The sequence below is a fragment of the Bufo bufo genome, chromosome 10, assembly GCF_905171765.1.
Source record: "Bufo bufo chromosome 10, aBufBuf1.1, whole genome shotgun sequence".
Classification (NCBI taxonomy): Eukaryota; Metazoa; Chordata; class Amphibia; order Anura; family Bufonidae; genus Bufo; species Bufo bufo.
Genome location: NC_053398.1, coordinates 37,641,822 through 37,658,194, shown reverse-complemented (window position 1 = coordinate 37,658,194; position 16,373 = coordinate 37,641,822).

Below are 16,373 nucleotides of genomic sequence, written 5' to 3'. Positions count from 1 at the left end.
ATATATATACTACAGAGGACAGTATACTATATATATATATATATATTCACTACAGAGTACAATATACTGTATATATACTACAGAGGACAGTATACTGTATATATATATATATACTACAGAGGACAGTATACTATATATATATATATATTCACTACAGAGTACAATATACTGTATATATACTACAGAGGACAGTATACTGTATATCTATATATATATATATATATATATATATATATATATACTACAGAGGACAGTATAATGTGTGTATATACTACAGGGGACAGTATACTGCATATATATATATATATATATATATATACTACAGGGGACAGTATACTGCATATATATATATATATATATATATATACTACAGAGGACAGTATACTATATATATATATACTACAGAGTACAATATACTGTATATATACTACAGAGGACAGTATACTGTATATCTATATATATATATATATATATATATATGTATATATATACTACAGAGTACAATATACTGTATATATACTACAGAGGACAGTATACTGTGTGTGTATATATATATATACACTACAGAGGACAGTATACTGTATATATACTACAGAGGACAGTATACTGTATATATACTACAGAGGACAGTATACTGTATATATACTACAGAGGACAGTATACTGCTATAGATGGATCTGGATAAATTGGAGGCTTGAGCAGAGAAGTGGCAGATGAGGTTTAACACTGACAAATGTAAGGTTATGCACATGGGAAGGAATAATGCAAGTCACCCGTACATACTAAATGGTAAAACACTGGGTAACCCTGACATGGAAAAGGATCTAGGAATTTTAGTGAACAGCAAACTAAGCTGTAGAAACCAGTGTCAGGCAGCTGCTGCCAAGGCCAATAAGATAATGGGTTGCATCAAAAGGGGCATAGATGTCTGTGATGAGAACATAGTCCTACCACTTTACAAATCAATGGTCAGACCACACATGGAGTACTGTGTACAGTTCTGGGCTCCTGTGAACAAGGCAGACATAGCAGAGCTGGAGAGGGTTCAGAGGAGGGCTGGAAGGAATAACTGAAATGGGTGGACTACAGTACCCAGAAAGATTATCAAAATTAGGGTTATGCACTTTAGAAAAAAGACGACTGAGGGGAGATCTAATAACTATGTATAAATATATCAGGAGTCAGTACAGAGATCTCTCCCATCATCTATTTATCCCCAGGACTGTGACGAGGGGACATCCTCTGCGTCTGGAGGAAAGAAGGTTTGTACACAAACATAGAAGAGGATTCTTTACGGTAAGAGCAGTGAGACTATGGAACTCTCTGCCTGAGGAGGTGGTGATGTATTTATGGAGTGTAATAATATTACAGGTTATAGTTACTGGAGATCCAGTGAGTTATTCTGATTTCCTGATTGGAATCAGGAAGGAATTTTTTTCCCCTAAATTGGGTTCTACCTCTGGATCAATTTGCTGGATAACAGGCTGAACTGGATGGACGGATATCTTTTTTCGGCCTTACCAACAATGTTACCATGTATCGATAAATCTCTCTCAATGTGACTCCTACATTATTGCTGACTTTAACCTCTCGGAGTGTTTCTATTCCAGAGATTATATACCGTATAGCAGAGTCCACAGCTTTTGAGATCTTCCACATGAAGAATTGCATTGATGACTGCCACATAGGCATTAAAATACATGTCTTGCATTCTTTCCCCACCATCTACTAACAGAAGGAGTGACTCACTTGTTCTGTCGTCAGCTGGTTTATTGGTAAATCCTATCTACATCTTTCTTAGAAGGAAACGCAGACTTTTAAGACTTTAGGAACATAAAGGAACAGTTGCCAGATCTTATGGGTGGTCTTACACCATTCAAGGACCATATAGGCAGCTGTGGCTACTAATCATTGCTTCCTCTGGGAAATAATTGAAGGGATTGTCCCAAATTTTACTTTGCCAAATAGACTTCGCTCCTGAAACTCCTCCAATCAGCTTCCTCGGATTCAAAAAGTTAAGCCCCCATAAAGCCCATTGCCAAATTTTTGTCTAACAGAAGGAGACTTGCTCTATCAGCTAAACATGTCCTACCAACCCAATGGGCAGCAAATCTAGTTGGCTAGATCCATAAGTAATGGACACTGACAGACACCAAATCTAGTTGACCAGAACCAACTATCATCACCAGTAGTCTTAATTGGGACTTTCATGAGGCCATCACACCAAGAAAAACCCTTTCCATATGTCCTATTAGGATATACAGATGTAATACACTGCTCAAAAAAATAAAGGGAACACTTAAACAACACAATGTAACTCCAAGTCAATCACACTTCTGTAAAATCAAACTGTCCACTTAGGAAGCAACACTGAGTGACAATCAATTTCACATGCTGTTGTGCAAATGGGATAGACAACAGGTGGAAATTATAGGCAATTAGCAAGACACCCCAATAAAGGAGTGGTTCTGCAGGTGGTAACCACAGACCACTTCTCAGTTCCTATGCTTCCTGGCTGATGTTTTGGTCACTTTTGAATGCTGGCGGTGCTTTCGCTCTAGTGGTAGCATGAGACGGAGTCTACAACCCACACAAGTGGCTCAGGTAGTGCAGCTTATCCAGGATGGCACATCAATGCAAGCTGTGGCAAGAAGGTTTGCTGTGTCTGTCAGCATAGTGTCCAGAGCATGGAGGCACTACCAGGAGACAGGCCAGTACATCAGGAGACGTGGAGGAGGCCGTAGGAGGGCAACAACCCAGCAGCAGGACCGCTACCTCCGCCTTTGTGCAAGGAGGAACAGGAGGAGCACTGCCAGAGCCCTGCAAAATGACCTCCAGCAGGCCACAAATGTGCATGTGTCTGCTCAAACGGTCAGAAACAGACTCCATGAGGGTGATATGAGGGCCCGACGTCCACAGGTGGGGGCTGTGCTTTAAGCCCAACACCGTGCAGGACGTTTGGCATTTGCCAGAGAACACCAAGATTGGCAAATTCGCCACTAGCGCCCTGTGCTCTTCACAGATTAAAGCAGGTTCACACTGAGCACATGTGACAGATGTGACAGAGTCTGGAGACGGCGTGGAGAACATTCTGCTGCCTGCAACATCCTCCAGCATGACCGGTTTGGCATTGGGTCAGTAATGGTGTGGGGTGGCATTTCTTTGGAGGGCCGCACAGCCCACCATCTGCTCGCCAGAGGTAGCCTGACTGCCATTATGTACCGAGATGAGATCCTCAGACCCCTTGTGAGACCATATGTTGGTGTGGTTGGCCCTGGGTTCCTCCTAATGCAAGACAATGCTAGACCTCATGTGGCTGGAGTGTGTCAGCAGTTCCTGCAAGACGAAGGCATTGATGCTATGGACTGGCGCGCCCGTTCCCCAGACCTGAATCCAATTGAGCACATCTGGGACATCATGTCTCGCTCTATCCACCAACGTCCCGTTGCACCACAGACTGTCCAGGAGTTGGCCGATGCTTTAGTCCAGGTCTGGGAGGAGATCCCTCAGGAGACCGTCCGCCACCTCATCAGGAGCATGCAAAGGCGTTGTAGGGAGGTCATACAGGCACGTGGAGGCCACACACACTACTGAGCCTCATTTTGACTTGTTTTAAGGACATTACATCAAAGTTGGATCAGCCTGTAGTGTGTTTTTCCACTTTAATTTTGAGTGTGACTCCAAATCCAGACCTCCATGGGTTAAAAAATTTGATTTCCATTTTTTTATTTTTGTGATTTTGTTGTCCGCACATTCAACTATGTAAAGAACAAAGTACTTCAGAAAAATATTTTATTAATTCAGATCTAGGATGTGTTATTTTTGTGTTCCCTTTATTTTTTTGAGCAGTGTATATAGGTCACCCATTCAGGACTTCTTTCTAATAGCCATGGTGGAGCTCTGGTGGACCTGGCCTATCCATGTTCTATTTAGCCAGCATTTTATTTGAACAGGCAGAATGTAGATCTACATGCTCCAAATGTATGGCTGGCCAAGTTGACCTTTACTGGAGGTATTGGAAGCCGGATCAGTAATATACTGTGTGCATTATTCCTGTACTATGATATTACTGTGTGCATTATTCCTGTACCATGATATCACTGTGTGCATTATTCCTGTACTATGATATCACTGTGTGCATTATTCCTGTACTATGATATCACTGTGTGCGTTATTCCTGTACTATGATATCACTGTGTGCGTTATTCCTGTACTATGATATCACTGTGTGCATTATCTTGTACTGTGACATCACAGTGTGCATTATTCCTGTACCATGATATCACTGTGGGCATTATTCGTGTACTATGATATCACTGTGTGCATCATTCCTGTACTATGATATTACTGTGTGCATTATTCCTGTACCATGATATCACTGTGTGCATTATTCCTGTACTATGATATCACTGTGCACGTTATTCCTGTACTATGATATCATTGTGTGCATTATTCCTGTAGATCTACATGCTCCAAATGTATGGCTGGCCAAGTTGACCTTTACTGGAGGTATTGGAAGCCGGATCAGTAATATATTGTGTCTAGATGTGTGTCAGTATTGATATTAAGACCCCGCCAATATCAATGACCTTTCCTCAATATCTGACCGATGGGGTTCCGACTCCTGGCACCCCTGTTGATCAGCTGTTTGAAGAGGCCAAGGTTCTGTGGCCTCCTCTCAGCTCACCAAGCACAGCGCCATACATTGTATAGTGGCTGTGCCTGGTATTGCAGCCCTGGCCCATTCACTTGAATGGTACTGAGCTGCACATAAGCCATATGCATTTATTGATTTTACTCACTTACTGTATATAGCATTGACATATTCCACAGCGCCTTACAGACATTTTACAGACTCTTACAGACATACAAGAGTATGTCTTTGGAGTATGGGAGGAAACTCACACAAATGCTGGGAGAACATACAAACTCTATGCAGATGTCGTCCTTGGTCAGATTCGAACCTAGGGGGTGCTAACCACTGGACTGACTGTGGGCATAACTATTAGGGTGGCAGGCATGGCAGCTGCTCTGGGACTCAACAACTAAAGGGATAAAGACTATTGAGGGTGATGTGTAAAACTGTGTCACTGTGCACAATATACTACTGTGACATCATTCTGAGCATTATTCCCATACTGCCACATCACCATCAGTATTATCCTGTACACAGTGATGTCACTACGGGCATTATTCCTGTACTATGATATCACTGTGTGCGTTATTCCTGTTCTATGATATCACTGTGTGCATTATTCCTGTACTATGATATCACTGTGTGCGTTATTCCTGTACTATGATATCACTGTGTGCGTTATTCCTGTACTATTACATTACTGTGTGCATTATCTTGTACTGTGACATCACTGTGTGCATTATTCCTGTTCTATGATATCACTGTGTGCATTATTCCTGTACTATGATATTACTGTGTGCGTTATTCCTGTTCTATGATATCACTGTGTGCATTATTCCTGTACTATGATATCACTGTGTGCGTTATTCCTGTACTATTACATTAATGTGTGCATTATTCCTGTACTATGATATCACTGTGTGCGTTATTCCTGTACTATGATATCACTGTGTGCATTATTCCTGTACCATGATATCACTGTGGGCATTATTCCTGTACTATGATATCACTGTGTGCATTATCTTGTACTGTGACATCACAGTGTGCATTATTCCTGTACCATGATATCACTGTGGGCATTATTCGTGTACAATGATATCACTGTGTGCGTTATTTCTGTTCTATGATATCACTGTGTGCATTATTCCTGTACTATGATATCACTGTGTGCGTTATTCCTGTACTATGATATCACTGTGTGCGTTATTCCTGCACTATGATATCACTGTGTGCGTTATTCCTGTACTATGATATCACTGTGTGCGTTATTCCTGTACTATGATATCACTGTGTGCGTTATTCCTGTACTATGATATCACTGTGTGCATTATTCCTGTACCATGATATCACTGTGTGCATTATTCCTGTACTATGATATCACTGTGTGCATTATTCCTGTACTATGATATCACTGTGTGCCTTATTCCTGTACCATGATATCACTGTGTGCGTTATTCCTGTACTATGATATCACTGTGTGCGTTATTCCTGTACTATGATATCACTGTGCACGTTATTCCTGTACTATGATATCACTGTGTGAGTTATTCCTGTACTATGATATCACTGTGTGCGTTATTCCTGTACTATGATATCACTGTGTGCATTATTCCTGTACTATGATATCACTGTGTGAGTTATTCCTGTACTATGATATCACTGTGTGCATTATTCCTGTACTATGATATCACTGTGTGCATTATTCCTGTACTATGATATCACTGTGTGCGTTATTACTTTACTATGACATCACTGTGTGTGTTATTCCTGCACTATGATATCAATGTGTGCATTATTCCTGTACTATGATATCACTGTGTGCATTATTCCTGTACTATGATATCACTGTGGGCATTATTCCTGTACTATGATATCACTGTGGGCATTATTCCTGTACTAAGATATCACTGTGTGCGTTATTCCTGTACTATGATATCACTGTGTGCATTATCTCTGTACTATGATATAATTGTGTGCATTATTCCTGTACTATGATATCACTGTGTGCGTTATCTCTGTACTATGATATAATTGTGTGCATTATTCCTGCACTATGATATCAATGTGTGCATTATTCCTGTACTATGATATCACTGTGTGCGTTATTCCTGCACTATGATATCACTGTGTGCGTTATTCCTGTACTATGATACCACTGTGTGCGTTATTCTTGTTCTATGACATCACTGTGCGCATTATTCCTGTACTAAGATATCACTGTGTGCGTTATTCCTGTACTATGATATCACTGTGTGCATTATCTCTGTGCATTAGGGATGTCAAAATAATCATTAAACTTTCCATATTTTGAAGTTGCTGACAAGGTGGTCATGGTGGAGTGGGCTCCATTCAACGTTCTATGGAACACCATGGTTACTTGTTATGCCCTCCTATGTGACCAATAAATGTGATATCACTGGCCTAGGAAGAGCACTGCTGCCCCTTCAGACAGCTGATGAGTGGGGGTACCGGGAGTCGGACCCCCACCGATCAGATATTGATAACCTGCCCTGAGGATAGATCATCAACATTGAGCTCCTGGAAAACCAAGGATACATCTGTCCACAATGTGATTGCAGGGACACATCTGGTTAACCACTTCAGGGTCCACAACCTGGAGAATATAACATATTGTCTGGTTTAACCTTTGAAGAACAGAAAAAATTAAAGGAATTAAAACAAAAGAGATCCATTTGGAACCAACGTTCCAGTTCCAGAGCATGCTTCCTTCTCTTCCGCTTGTGGTCCCCACTGGATCAAAAGTGAGAAGTGCCGGCTACACGCACGTCATGGCTGCCAGCCGATCAATGGCCTCAAGTTTGCAAGTCCCCGACAGAGACAACACAGTCACACTTCAGAGGGGACCGGAGGCAGAGGAAAAGGGTTCTTGATGCTGGAACCTGAAGTCTTTATTCCTCTCCCTTCCACCTGTCTGGCCATATGAAAAAGGTTCTCGGTCTTGGAGAATGCTTTTCAGTTTTCCAAATACAGTTGACTGCAGTGTGTCCTCGGCCAACACATAAGGTATTATGTATTCCGCCTGTGACTATGTCTGATCAGCACGGTATTCTCTTTTATAGTCTGTAGTCCACCTGCGTAGAACTGGTATCTGACGTCACTGTATGGCGGTATTATTGGTCATATTAGAGCCTGTATAGTACCTGTATAGTTGAGCCTACACCTGTGTATCCGCCTGCTGTTATTTGGCGATGTGGGCAGATGAAATTTTATGTGGGCTGGTGGGGTTTGTTTGTTTGTTAGGGCTGCTTTTTCATCCCGGTCTGAAACCTGATCAGGATCATGATGTAAAACGAGCGTTGCTGTTACATACATCATTTACCTTGTCAGACCAAACCCAAAATGTATATTTGAACAGCTCAGCTCGCTATAAAAATAGTAAAGGAGCGTCAATTTACCCTTTCTCACCAGGGGATTTATTCTCGTTCCCTTTCATCTCCTATAGACACGCTCAGCTGTGTTCGACACGACCGTAATTAGAACATTATCAATCATTTCCTTTATCCAGGGGTCAGAATTTGCTCTTGGTCACTACGGCATTATTCTAAACAGGGCCAGATGAAGGGTTCCAGGAGTGCAGAGCAGTCCATTCATAATGCAGTGTCCCCACTGTAAGTGTAAGGCCTCATGCACATGACCGTTGTTGTGTTCCGTGTCCGTTTTTCCGTTTTCCGTGATTTTCTGCATACCAATGACTTTCAATGGGTCCGTTGAAAACTCGGCTAAAGCACTGTTTGTCATCCGCGTCCGTGATCCGTGGTTTCAGTCCGTAAAAAAAAATACGACCTGTCCTATTTTTTTCGCGGATAAGGGTTTGTGGACCCATTCAAGTCAATGGGACCGCTAAAAAACACGGAGGCACACAAGATTGTCATCCGCGTCAGCGCTTTTCCTATCATTTGCAAAGCAAACTTGACTTAGATTTTTTTTTACTTTCCTTCATGTTTGGCGATCCTCCAAAAATAAAGGAAGACACATGGAAACAAAAACGGAAATGGATCACGGAACAACGGAACGGAACACAACAACGGTCGTGTGCATGAGGCCTTAGACCCAGTTCACACAGAGTTTTTTGGTACTGATTTTGGTGCCTCAAAATAGTCTTCCATTCATTTCAAAGGGAATCAGCACTTACATTTTACTTCCACATGGAAAAAAAGGAGCAGCGTCTTGGGGCGGAATCCGTACTGAATCTCCCATTAAAATGAACGGGTGTCCGTGTGTCTCCAGATTTTTTTTGCATGTTTTCTGCGCGGTTTGTTTTTTCACACCAAAAACCATGAGCTGAAATTGCAGTTTTGTGCTGAAGTGAACACTCATTGGGGGACATTTACTAAGCATGTCGCGCCAGAATTATGGCGTAAAATGCGCCAAAAAGAATGGAGTTTTGATTTGCGCCAAACATATCAACAGTTTTCTTCTGAATTTTCACTGAAAAGAATGCATCACGCCAGAAATGAGTTATAAATTACAAAGTGGGCGGGGCTATCAAATTGGCGCATATTTCACCTCATTTATCATCCTCCTATCTGCAGAAATGGCTCAAATTGTTGCGGACAATTAAGCCAGCTGGTAGTGGTGTTTTGTGTAAAAAGTTGCATTTACGGCGAAAAGAAAACCAATTTCTTAAGGCTACTTTCACACCTGCGTTTAGGTCGCACCTATAATGCAAACGTTTAGATCCGTCTCTTTTTTCCGCTTTGGAGGAAAACACCAAAATGCTGCTTTCAGCGTTTTGGTGTCCATCTGACGAAACTGAGCTAAACGGATCCGTTCTTGCACACAATGTAATTCAATAGGGACGGATCTGTTTTCTATGACACAATCTGGCGCAATAGAAAACGGAACCGTCCTCTATTGACTTTCAATGGTGTTCAAGACGGATCCGTCTTGGCTATGTTAAAGATACAGTAATACAAACGGATCCGTTCTGAAAGGATGCAGATGTTTGTATTATCTGAACGGATCCGTCTGTGCAGATCTATGATGGATCCGCACCAAAGACGAGTGTGAAAGTAGCCTAATATAAATGAGCTAAATAGTTCAAAGCAGATCTTGCAACGCTCAGACTAGTCGACTTGTGGCGGATCCTGCATCCAGGCGTCAAGGACTACAGTTTCAATTCCCTGGCCGACAATAGCTATGGGAGATTGGATCACCTCTTTATCTCCCATAGCCTCTTAGACTTAAACCCACGATGCTCGATGGACACCATGATTTGGTCAGACCATGCTCCAGTATATGGCCTAATATCCCCTAACTCACTTAATCCCTGCTCATTCTCCTGGAGATTAAATCTCTTAAACGATTTAGCTTGCACCACAGACATAAGAACTGCCATTAATGACTTTGTTACCATCCACAGAACAGACACAACGGCGCCCCCTGTGAAATGGGAAGCCCTCAAATGTGTACTTAGAGGCATATTTCTGTCACGTGGAACTCGAAGGACCGTGCACATAAACTTTCCATTCTCCAGAGGGACCTTGACCGCTTTGAGGTCTTAAACAAGACTTTCCCTTCAGATCAACTCAAAGCTGATCTCTCTTCGTTACGTCAACAAATCCTAAAAATACTAGATCAAAGGTCTCTACGCGTCAGGGATAAAATCAAACACGGATTCTTTGGGTATGGAGATAAAAGTGGCAAATGTCTTGCAAGAGCCCTTCATCCTCGTATCCCACAAACCCGTATACCATCCCTTAACACAGTCTCGAAAGGTTTAGTCCACGCCCCTTCGGAGATCACTCATAAATTCCAGTCCTATTATGCGGACTTATATGACCTTGATAAAAGACATACCGCCACTCCTAAACCGTTGGTTGCTGACATACAAATCTACCTATCCCAACATGGCCCCACAGGCCTCCCAACCGACTCCTCTGCTAGTTTGGAGACTGACGTCTCTGCCCCAGAACTCTCAGCCATCATTAAGGAACTTAAGAATGGGAAGAGTTCTGGACCAGATGGACTGACATTCCACTTCTATAAGTTTTTCGGTGAGGAATTGGCTCCTACACTCTTAGAGGCATCCAATTCTATTTCCAGGGATTGCCCCTTCCCTGGTCAGTTCTTGCAGGCACACATCACGGTTATCCCCAAACCTGGCAAAGACTGTGTTCAAATTATCGGCCCATTTTACTCCTTAATGTGGACCTAAAGATTTTTGCTAAACTCCTGGCCCTAAGACTGCACCCCCATATTCCTAGCTGTATACATAGAGAACAAGTAGGCTTCGTTCCCGGGAGAGATGCTCTGAGAGCTAATAAGTCAATTAAAGGAATCCAAATAGGTAATTCTGAACATAAATTGTCGTTATTCGCTGATGATCTCCTCCTATACTTATCTTCACCGAGAATAGGGTTACCTTCGGTCCTAAAGGAATTTGGGATCTTTGACGGCCTATCTAACGTCAAAGTAAACGTTCAGAAGTCTGAAATCCTGAATATTACCCTCCCCCTTGGGGAAGTCTCACATCTTAAAGACACCTTCTCATTTAGGTGGACCTCAACATCAATCAAACATTTAGGTATTTGTCTACCAGCAGATCCTGCCCACTTATTTGTACTTAACTACCTACCCATGGTAAAATCTATTGAGCGCAATCTCCAAAAAATGGTCGTCTCTCCAAATCTCGTGGTTTGGTAAGATTAATATCTTAAAGATGGATGTCCTGCCCAGACTTCTTTACTTGTTTCAGACAATTCCCTGTCATGTACCCCTAACTTTTTTGCTTGTCTCAGGAGACTTGCCATTCAATTTGTGTGGAAAAGACCAAGAGCTAGACTAAGCTACAACTTGCTGTCTCAAGCAAATAAATCGGGAGGAGCGGGATTACCCAATTTCCTCACTTACTATAAAGCAGCAATAACAAACTGTCAATCCTTGACCTTATACATAATACGGCCACGAAAATCTGGGTAAAGAGAGAAACATGACTTGGCTCCTACCCTAATTCCAGGCATTTTCTGACTTCCAAAAGAAATGTTAAACCAGCTACTCCAACTTCAGCTTTCCCCAATTTTGTTCTCTCTAGCAAAAATCTGGAGTGGGTTCACAGCTAAACTTAAATTGTTCACAGTACCTGGTCCCCTCATGGTCCTGTCGGGACACTCTAAGCTACCCTCTGCTCTCAAAACTCTCACAGCCCTTGGGCCTCTGGCTAATCGACCGATTAAAGTCAAAGACATATACAATGAGAGGGGGCTGCTAGCCCTTAACGACCTAGCCCACCTTTTTCCCGATACCCCAGGTCGTTGGTTTCTGTATTTCCAACTACGCAATTTCCTTAAGTCCTTGGCACCTGGATTGCAGATAAGCACACCCTTGGCAGACTTTGAGAAACTTTGTGTGGTGGCCTCAGCCCCAGGACATGCTATATTTCTTATATACAACATGTTGAATGATGGCGAGACCGAGGACAAGGATGATGAGATATCCACACAGGCTAGGAAATTCACACACATATGAATTGGGGAGCACTCTCATGTTAGCACAATGCAAGAAGTCCCTACTATTCAACCATAAGTCTTCTATATCTTGTAGGATAGAAGAGCTCAACTACAAAATATGGACCAGGTGGTATAGAACTCCGGCAAAATTACACAAATTTTATCCTTCAGTGCCCGATACCTGTTGGCGTTGTCAAGCTGCAGTAGGCACTATGCTACACATATGGTGGGATTTCTCTGGAGTGGCCACCTTATGGCGTGACATATTCTGACTTTATGGGCACCTTTACTGGTCCACTATACCCCCTTCACCCTTAATAGCACTTTTGTCCGTCTTCCCTGGAAGGATTCAGCAGATTAAGAAAGGTACTCTCAGATTTTTCATACTAGCCATGAGACAAATAATTCCACGCAACTGGCGTTCAACTGAGAGTCTTCAGAGAATTACCTGGGTGTCAGCTCCAGATCAGCTGGTTCGCATGGAAGAACTAGGCGCGGGGGACCACGGTACAGGATCTGTTCACACAAAAATATGGGAGCCTTGGCGGCAGTTCCGCACATCCTCTAATTTCTCAGATTGGTTATCCAATGGAGTGGTCACGTGATTTTATAATCTACCGGTCAAGTCTTTTGGTCCACAGATGGACTCCCCATGCCTTCCCTATTCTTACACTCCCTCATCCTCTCCCACAAGCCTATTGGCTCTGTCTTGTCTCTCATGTACAGTATGTCCACCAGCTTATTGATTGTTAAGATAATATATCATCAATCATTCATCTCACTGAATCTTAATGATAAAACATGAAACTTTTCAAGCTATGTTGTAAAACTTTAATATGCAATTGTTTCAATAAACAAAGATTGAACCATAAATGAGCTAAATGACAGGGTTTTGTCAGTAAATTGACATTCAACAAAAACAATAACGTCCAGAGTCTGAGACAAAAGTCTCAATTTACCAGTGGAAATGTCGCAAATATGCTCCAAAAGTCACAAATATGTTTTAAAAGTCTCAAGTGTGATCGGGCAGGGTTGGCTGCATTAAAATGTCACAAATAGAGAGAAATAGGCGGATAAAGTTTATATTTTTAAAAAGTCACCTTTTAATCCCTTGCCGACCTATGACGTACTACTACGTCATGGAAACCACTGCGTTCCCGCAATTTGACGTAATAGTACGTCATGGTGATCAGGCGGGCACCGCAGGGGCCCGGCAGTCCCTGGTAGCCGGGCCCCTGCTGTATCCGCTGGCATCGCTGTTAAAGCAAATGCCGGCGGATTAACCCCTTCTATGCTGCGTTCCGCGCTGACCACGACATAGAAGGGGTTTGTGTCGGGTGAGTGAGCACATCGAGTCCCCGCGCTGCTGTGGCGGGGACTCGATGTGTCAGAAGGCAGCCCGATGCCGTGCAGAGGCTGCCCAATGCCTTGCACGGCCTCGGGACCTGTCTTCTACAGGTTCCGAGGAGATCCAGCCTCAGGCTCGTCTCCTAGGCAACCTGTTCGTGTACTACTCAGGCAATGCATTACAATACAGATGTATTGTAATGCATTGCAGAGGGGATCAGACCTCCAAAAGTGAAAAAAAAGTTTTAAAAAAAAGTGTTTTTAATAAAATTAATAAAGTAATAAAATAAATAAAGAAAACGCCCCTTTCCCCTTATTTTATAATATAAAACAGAAGAAAAAAAACCCACACATATTAGGTATTGCCATGTCCGTAATGACCGGCTGTATAAATATATAACATGATCCACCCTGTATGATAAACACCATAAAAAAAAAAAAGCTGTGTAAAAAAAGCAATTTTTGTCACCTTACATCACAAAAAGTGCAACACCAAGTGATCAAAAAGGCGTATGTTCCACAAAATGGTATCAATAAAACCATCACCTCCTCCCTCAAAAAATGAGCCCCTACCTATGACAATCGCCCAAAAAATAAAAAAAACTATAGCTCTCAGAACATGGAGACACTAAAACATCATTTTTTTGTTTCAAAACTGCTATTATTGTGCTAAAGTAAAATACATAAAAAAAATACATATAAGGTATCGCCACGTCCGTAACAACCAGCTCTATAAAAATATCACATGACCTAACCCTTCATGTGAACACCGTAAAAAAAATAAAAATAAAAACTGTAAAAAAAAAGCTATTTTTGTCACATTACATCACAAAAATTGCAACAGCAAGTGATCAAAACTGCGTATGCCCCCCAAAATAGCTCCAATCAGATCGTCACCTCATCCCACAAATAATGAGACCCTACCTAAGAGAATAGGTCAAAAAATAAAAAAGCTATCACTTTCAGACAATGGAGACACTAAAATATGATAATTTTTTGCTTCAAAACTGCTATTATTGTGCTAAAGTAAAATAAATTTAAAAAAGTTTACATATTAGGTATCGCCACGTCTGTAACAACCATCTCTATAAAAAATATCACATGACCTAACCCCTCAGATGAACACCGTAAATTTTTTTAAAAAACTGTGTAAAAAAAAAGGCCATTTTTGTCACCTTACATCACAAAAATTGCAACACCAAGCGATCAAAAAGGCATATACCCCCCAAAATAGTACCAATCAAACTGTCACCTCATCCCGCAAAAAATTTGTTCTTACCTAAGACAATTGGTCCAAAAATAAAAAAGCTATGGCTCTCATACTATGAATACACTAAAATATCATTATTTCAGTTTCAAAAATGCTATTATTGTGTAAAACTTAAATTAATAAGAAAAAGTAGACATATTAGGTATTGCCACGTCCGTAACGATCTGCTCTATAAAAAAGTCACATGACCTAATCCCTCAGGTAAATGCTGTAAAAATAAATAAATAAAAACTGCGCCAAAACAACAAATTTTTTGGTCACTTTGCCCCATAAAGTGTAATAATGAATTATCAAAAAATCATATGTACCCAAAAATGGTACCAATAAAAACATCAACTTTTCCTGCAAAAAACAAGCCCCTGCACAAGACGATCAGTAGAAAAAAATTAAAATAGAGCGTTCAGAAAATGGAGATACAAAAACCAAATTTTTGTTTTCAAAAATGCTTTATTATGTAAAACTGAAACAAACATCATAGAAAGTAGACATATTTGATATAATTGCATCCGTAACAACTTGCTCTATAAAAATAGCGCATGTTCTACCATGTCAGATAAATGTTGTTAAAAATAAAAAATAAAAACGGTGCCAAAACATCAATTTTTTGATTACATTGCCTCACAAAAAAGGTAATATAGAGCAATTAAAATTATATGTACCCCAAAATAGTACCAACAAAACTGGCACCTTATCCCGTTGTTTCCAAAATGTGGTCACTTTTTGAGTTTCTACTGTAGGGTTGCATCACGGGGGCTTCAAATGGGACATGGCATCTAAAAACCAGTTCAGCTAAATCTGCCTTCCAAAAACCATATGGCGTTCCTTTCCTACTGCGCCCTGCCGTGTGCCCGTACAGCAGTTTACGATCACATGTGGAGTGTTTCTGTAAACTGCAGAATCAGGGTAATAAATATTGAGTTTTATTTGGCTGTAAGGGCTCTTTCACACCTGCGTTCTTGTCTTCCGGCATAGAGTTCCGTCGTCGGGGCTCTATGCCGGAAGAATCCTGATCAGTTTTATCCTAATGCATTCTGAATGGAGAGAAATCCGTTCAGGATGCATCAGGATGTCTTCAGTTCCGGAACGGAACGTTTGTTGGCCGGAGAAAATACCGCAGCATGCTGCGCTTTTTGCTCCGGCCAAAAATCCGGAACACTTGCCGCAAGGCCGGATCCGGAATTAATGCCCATTGGAAGGCATTGATCTGGATCCGGCCTTAAGCTAAACGTCGTTTCGGCGCATTGCCGGAGCCGACATTTAGCTTTTTCAGAGTGGTTACCATGGCTGCCGGGACGCTAAAGTCCAGGCAGCCATGGTAAAGTGTAGCGGGGAGCGGGGGAGCAGCATACTTACCGTCTGTGCGGCTCCCCGGGCGCTCCAGAGTGACGTCAGGGCGCCCCAAGCGCATGGATCACGTGATCGCATGGATCACGTCATCCATGCGCATGGGGCGCTCTGACGTCATTCTGGAGCGCCCCGGGAGCCGCACGGACTGTAAGTATACCGCTCCCCCGCTCCCCGCTCCTACTATGGCAACCAGGACTTTAATAGCGTCCTGGGTGCCATAGTAACACTGAAAGCATTTGGAAGACGGTTCCGTCTTCAAATGCTTTCAGTACACTTGCGTTTTTACGGATCCGGCGGGCACCTC